The sequence below is a fragment of the Salvelinus alpinus genome, chromosome 8 (genome assembly GCF_045679555.1).
Source record: "Salvelinus alpinus chromosome 8, SLU_Salpinus.1, whole genome shotgun sequence".
Lineage (NCBI taxonomy): Eukaryota > Metazoa > Chordata > Actinopteri > Salmoniformes > Salmonidae > Salvelinus > Salvelinus alpinus.
Window position 1 is genome coordinate 16777032 of NC_092093.1, and position 7181 is coordinate 16784212.

General features: G+C 45.8%; 1 protein-coding gene across 1 annotated transcript in view; it reads right to left on the reverse strand.

The window, feature by feature from the left end:
* LOC139582638 (leucine-rich repeat transmembrane protein FLRT2-like) overlaps nt 1-6861 on the reverse strand; it is a 62112-nt gene extending 55251 nt beyond the window's left edge. The window contains exon 1 of the mRNA XM_071412805.1: nt 6609-6861. The gene's annotated coding sequence lies outside the window, so the exon portion shown is untranslated. The remainder of the gene's footprint in view (nt 1-6608) is intronic.
* Between the last annotated feature and the right edge of the window lie 320 nt (nt 6862-7181).

The window sequence follows — 7181 nt, forward strand, 5'->3', positions numbered from 1 at the left end:
TATTTTGTATGATTCGGAACATTGACTGCAAGTCCGGCCTAATCGCCTAACATCGGTGCCCGGCCTCACTAATGCTCTTGCGGCTGAATGGAAGCAAGTCCCCGCAGCAATGTTCCAACATCTAGTGGAAAGCCTTCCCAGAAGAGTGGAGGCTGTTATAGCAGCAAAGGGGGGGATCAACTCCATATTATTGCCCATGATTTTGGAATAAGATGTTTGATAAGCAGGTTTCCACATACCTTTGGTCATGTAGTGTAGCTCACAAATACCAGTGCAGTATATTTTTCAACATATATACTTTTTATATTACACCCTCCGTTCCTTCAGCACTAATGCCATTACCTGCTCTGGTATTTGAATCCATTTTTATTTAATCTGCTGGAGGCCATTTGTCTCTCCCTCTTTCTCTGATGCCCAGTAGAGGCTGAGTGGTGAGGCGTTATGTTACACCCAAGGAACAGTTCCTCCCTTGTGCCTGGTTCTTGGTTTGCTCCCCCCCACACCCCTCTCTCTCTGTCTCTCTCTCTCTGTCTCTCTCTCTCTGCATATCTGGGCTGTGCCCTCAGGCCAAGTTGCTGCTCTAGACAACGTCTGATTCATGACTGAGTTTCTCGACGGTCATCCGACTCAAGACATGCACTAACGAGGCAGTTAAAGTGAAGGTGTAACCTGTAAACTGTAACCATACCTGATGCTCATGTAGGGGTCATAGTGGCAATGTGTTGTTCTAATGTCATAGTTACATCTTTATGAAATAGTATGTAAATAGAGTTCTGGTTTCTGAGAAATGTGTTAATTGAAAGTACTACACTACCGTTCAAAAGTTTGGGGTCACCTAGAAATGTCAGTGTTTTTTAAAGAAAAGCACATTTTTTGTCCATTAAAATAACATAAAATTGATCAGAAATACAGTGTAGAGATTGTTAATGTTGTAAATGACTATTGTACCTGGAACCGGCAGATTTTTTATGGAATATTTACATAGGCGTAAAGACGCCCATTATCAGCAATCATCACTCCTGTATTCCAATGGCACGTTGTGTTATCTAATACAAGTTTATAATTTTAAAAGGCTAATTGATCATTAGAAAACCCTTTTGCAATTTGGTTAGCACAGCTGAAAACTGTTGTTCTGATTAAAGAAGCAATAAAACGGGCCTTCTTTAGACTAGTTGAGTATCTGGAGCATCAGCATTTGTGGGTTCGATTACAGGCTCAAAATGACCAGAAACAAAGACCTTTCTTCTGAAACTCATCAGTCCATTCTTGTTCTGAGAAATTAAGGCTATTCCATGCGAGAAATTGCCAAGAAACTGAAAATCTCATACAACGCTGTGTACTACTCCCTTCACAGAACAGAGCAAACTGGCTCTAACCAGAATAGAAAGAGGAGTTGGAGATCCCGGTGCACATCTGAGCAAGAGGACAAGTACATTAGAGTGTCTAGTTTGAGAAACAGACGCCTCACAAGCCCTCAACTGGCAGCTTCATTAAATAGTACCCCGCAAAACACCAGTCTCAACGTCAACAGTGAAGAGGCGACTCCGGGATGCTAGCCTTCTAAGCAGAGTTACAAAGAAAAAGCCATATCTCAGACTGGCCAATATAAAGAAAAGATGGGCAAAAGAACACAGACACATGACAGAGGAACTCTGCCTAGAAAGCCAGCATCCCGGAGTCGCCTCTTCACTGTTGACGTTGAGACTGATGTTTTTTGGACATTGAGATAAGATTTTTGCAATTCATTCCAGTTACTGGCAGCAGAGAACTGAAAGGAAAGGCGGCCAAAGTAAGTGTTGGCTTTGGGGATGACTAGTGCAATATACCTGCTGGAGCGCGTGCTACGGGTGGGTGTTGCTATGGTGACCAGTGAGATGAGATAAGGCGGGGCTTTACCTAGCAAAGACTTATAGATGACCTGGATCCAGTGGGTTTGGCGACGGATATGTAGTGAGGGCCAGCCAACGAGAGCATACAGGTCACAGTGGTGGGTATTATATGGGGCTTTGGTGGGGCTTTGGCTCCAATTTTGGATTGGAGATACTTAATGTGAGTCTGGAAGGAGAGTTTACAGTCTAACCAGACACCTAGGTATTTGTAGTTGTCCACATATTCTAAGTCAGAACCGTCCAGAGTAGAGATGCTAGTCGGGCAGGAGGGTGCGGGCAGCAATCGATTGAAGAGCATGCACTTAGTTGTACTAGAATTTAAAAGCAGTTGGAGGCCATGAAAGGAATGTTGTATGGCGTTGAAGCTCGTTTGGAGGTTTGTTAACACAGTGTACAAAGATGGGCCAGATGTATACAGAATGGTGTCGTCTGCATACAGGTGGATCAGAGAATCACCAGCAGCAAGAGCGACATCAATGATATATACAGAGAAAAGAGTCGGCCTGAGAATTGAACCCTGTGGCGTCCCAATAGAGACTGTCAGAGGGCCGGACAACAGGCAATTTGACCCAATGAACTCTATCTGAGAAGTAGTTGGTGAACCAGGCGGGGCAGTCATTTGAGAAGCCAAGGCTATTGAGTCTGCCAGTAAGAATGTGGTGATTGACAGTATCAAAAGCCTTGGCAAGGTCGATGAAGACGGCTGCACAGTACTGTCTTTTATCGATAGAGGTTATGATATCGTTTTGGACTTTGAGCATGGCTGAGGTGCACCTATGACCAGCTGGGAAACCAGATTGCATAGTGGAGAAGGTACGGTGGGATTCGAAATGGTCGGTCATCTGTTTATTAACTTGGCTTTCAAAGATTTTAGAAAGGCAGGGCAGGATGGATATAGGTCTGTAATAGTTTGGGTGCAGAGTTCTGTCTCCCCCTTTGAAGAGGGGGATGGCCGTGGCAGCTTTCCAATCTTTGGGGATCTCAGACGATACAAAAAAGAGGTTGAATAGGCTAGTAATAGGGGTTGCAACAATTTTGGCGGATCATTTTAGAAAGAGAGGGTCCAGATTGTCTAGCCCGGCTGATTTGGAGGGATCCAGATTTTGCAGTTCTTTCAGAACATCAGCTGTCTGGATTTGGGTGAAGGAGAAGCGGGGGGGGGGGGGGGGGCAAGTTGCTGCAGGGGGTGCTTAGATGTTGGCCGAGGTAGTGGTAGCCAGTTGGAAAGCATGTGGTGGTAGCCAGTGGAAAGCTGGAAAAATGCTAATTTAAATGATTGATTATCGTGGATTTATTGGTGGTGACAGTGTTTCCTATCCTCAGTGCAGTGGGCAGCTGGGAGGAGGTGCTCTTATTCTCCATGGACCTTCATTGTCCCAAAACGTTTTGGAAGTAGTGCTACAGGAAGCAAATTTCTGTTTGAAACCTGGCCTTAGTTTTCTTAACTGACTGAGCATATTGGTTCCTGACTACCCTGAAAAGTTGCATATTGCGGGGGCTATTCGATACTAATGCAGAACGCACAGGATGTTTTTGTGGTGGTCAAGGGCAGTCAAGTCTGGGGTGAACCGAGGGCTATATCTGTTCTTAGTTCGACATTTTTTGAATGGGGCATGCTTATTTAAGATGGAGAGGAAAGCACTTTTGAAAGGCATCCAGGCATCCTCTACGGACGGGATGAGTTCAATATCTTTCCAGGATACCCGGGCCAGGTTGATTAGAAAGGCCTGCTGGCTGAAGTGTTTTAGGGAGCGTTTGACAGTGATGAGGGATGGTCGTTTGATCGCGGACCCATTACGCACGCAGGCAACGAGGCAGTGATTGCTGAGATCCTGGTTGAAGACAGCAGAGGTGTATTTAGATGGCAAGTTGGTCAGGATGAAATCTATGAGGTTGCCCATGGTTACAGATTTAGGGTTGTACCTGGTAGGTTCCTTGATCATTTGTGGGATTGAGGGCATCTAGCTTAGATTGTAGGACGGCCGGGGTGTTAAGCATGTCCCAGTTTAGTTCACCTAACAGTACGAACTCTGAAGATAGATGGGGGGAGATCAATTCACATATGGCATCCAGGGCACAGCTGGGGGCTGAGGGGGGTCTATAAGAAGCGAAAACAGTGAGAGACTTGTTTCTGGATAGGTGGATTTTTAAAAGTAGAAGCTCAAATTATTTGGGCACAGACGTTGATAGTTTGACAGAACTCTGCAGGCTATCTCTGCAGTAGATTGCAACCCCGCCCCCTTTGGCAGTTATATCTTATCGGAAAATGTTATAGTTGTTATAGGAATGGACATTTCTTCCTAAGCCAGGATTCAGACACGGCTAGGACATCCTGGTTGGCGGAGTGTGCTAAAGCAGTGAATAAAACAAACTTAGGGAGGAGGCTTCTGATGTTAACATGCATGAAACCAATACTTTTACGGTTACAGAAGTCAACAAATGAGAGCGCCTGGGTAATGGGAGTGATGCTGGGGGCTGCAGGGCCTGGGTTAACCTCTACATTACCAGAGGAACAGAGGAGGAGTAGGATAAGAGTATGGCTAAAGGCTAAAAGAACTGGTCGTCTAGTGCGTTCGGAACAGAGAGTAAAAGGAGCAGATTTCTGGGCACAGAAGAATAGATTAAAGGCATAATGTACAGACAAGGGTATGGTAGGATGTGAGTACAGTGGAGGTAAGCCCAGGCATTGAGTGACGACGAGAGAGGTTTTGTCTCTTGAGACACCATTTAAGCCAGGTGCAGTCACCTCATGTGTGGGAGGTGGAACATAAGGGCTAGCCAAGGCATATTGAACAGGGCTGGATGCTCTACAGTTAAATAAAACAAAAATGACTCACCAAAACAGCAATAGACAAGGCATATTGACATTAGGGAGAGACATGTGTGGCCGAGTGATTATAGGGTCCATTGAGTAGCTAGGCGAGCTGGAGGCACGGCGATTCAGACAGCTACCAGGCCGGGGCTAGCAGCAGGCTAGCAGATGGGCCTCAGGGGGACGTCGCAATGGGAGAGCCTTGGACGGTCATGTCGGCAGACAAGTCGTGATGGATCGGCGGGGCTCCGTGTCGGCAGCAAAGTGTCCAGACCAATTGACAAAAGAGGTATTGAAGCCCAGGAATTATCTGAATGATTTATTCGGCTAGTCGGGAGATGGGCCTAGTTCGAGGCTAGCTCCAGACTAACTGCTGCTTGCTTCAGGACAGATACGTTAGCCAGGAGTAGCCACTTGGATAGCAGCTAGCTAGCTGCGATGATCCAGAGTAAAGGTTCAGAGCTTGCGGTAGGAATCCGGAGATGTGGTACAGAAAAGCAGTCCAATATACTCTGGGTAGATATCGCGCTGTGCAGGCTGGCAGGAATTGACCGGGCTGACGCTGGCAGATTTCCAAGTTAACGGTGATGACCGCTAGCAGTGGCTAACTGACTACTAGCTAGTAGTTAGTTAGCTGGCTAGCTTCTGAAGGAGGGTCCGGTTATAAAGTATCAAAAATAGCAGATCCATACCACATTGGGTGAGACGGGTTGCAGGAGAGTATGTTCAGTCCGTAGATGGAAAATTAGATTAAAAACATGAAAAATATATACAAAATATATACGAAGAAAAACGATATATACAAGGGACGGGACAAGACAAAACAGACATCCCACTGCTACGCCATCTTGGAACCGTGGGTCTGAGTGGGTCTGAGTACCCACATTATTCTTTTGTGGGCACGCGGACCCATCCATCCCTGGTTTAGGGTATAGGGATGTCACAAGGATGCCGGATAGCACTAACCATTTTGACAGGGTTCCCATTAATTCCTCATTGTACGCTGAAATTAAAACTGACATAGAGATAACAAGTACTTTTAATGGCAACCCAGCAGAAGTGCTGCGGCAGATTTTTTATGAATTCTCGATCAGAGCTCTTCTATGGATGTGCTTATGTGTTTAAATGTTTTCTTGATAATTAAGATTTAACTGAAGACTAAACAGTCAGATCATGTTAAACGCAACACAGAAAAGCTCTCAGAACCCATTAAATGAATAAAACCCATCACCAAACATTTCATACCTTTTTGTTGGAAAGTGGTTCAAGATATCAATAGTGTGTACCAGCTTTAAGATGTACTCTTATATCTTCAAGATTTCCAGGCTACTCCTTAGCGCCTGTCTATCTCTGCTTCCCAGAACAATACGCAACTTTATCAGGCTATAAAAATACCATAACTCACTCTTCTTAACCATACCGCAAAGCATCACAATTATTCTGAAACTTTCACAGGGGAATTTTCCTTGTAAACACTACACAAGCAAGTACAATTAGTGTCAGTGGCAACGAAGACATAGCTTACAATGCACAACAGTCAGTGAACTGGAAAAAAACAGACAGTGCCCAAACTCTTAATAATGCATGGAATAGCACCGTAAAACATTTAAAAGAGCTTCCTTGCATTCAGCTCCAGTAGACAGCCCTTTCGGGAGTACATTTTCATTCGTTCAAACTCTACCTCTTTATGCAGATGCTCTGATTGGTTTAATTATGATTGCACTGATTAAGTGTGTCTTATCAACTCTCGTAGCTATCTCAGCCTGAATCACAATGATACAGGGAGTTTGAGTTTGGAGTTTTGCTTTAAGTGCTGTGGGGTGTTGCTAGTCTCTCTCTCTCTCTCTCCCTCTGCTGCTACTTTTGCTCACATGTTGTCAGACAAACGTTAGAAGAAGGGCCCTTACCGTTCTTGAGGCAGCTGGTGGTCAGAGCATAGTCCATCCCAGGACAGCTCCCGGATGGCAGGGTAGCGAGGGGCTCGTAACTTTAAAGAGAGCGGCGTCTGTTGGGCAGTGGGTAACAAGCGACAGACGTGTGTGGGGAGGAAACTACAGGCACCAGTCAGGACGCCGACAGTGGGTTTGCTTCCTCCTTAACTTAACCCTTGATCAGCCTCAACCCAACGGTTGTCTTTTTTTTCATGTTGTTTAACTCCTCTAACTTCTGTGCCTGGCGATGAGCTCAACGTGGTCTCTTGTTTCAGGGCTGGGGTGTCTTGGAGGAATGTGAGGGCAGGCTCACAGAGAGGCAGAGGCGCTGGAGAGGTCAGAGGGCACCTGAGGGGGATGGTGGTGGAGAGGGGGGGGGAGTTATGGGGGAAGTGATGGGGGAATTCCAGGGGAATGCTGAGAACAAAAGAGGAGTTATAGGGGTCATGGTAAGACATGCTGTGGGGCCAGAGAAGCACCCAGGCGGATTGAGAGCTGGAAGATGTGGACATGAGGACACAGAGTGCATTAAGCACCAATGACAGTCCC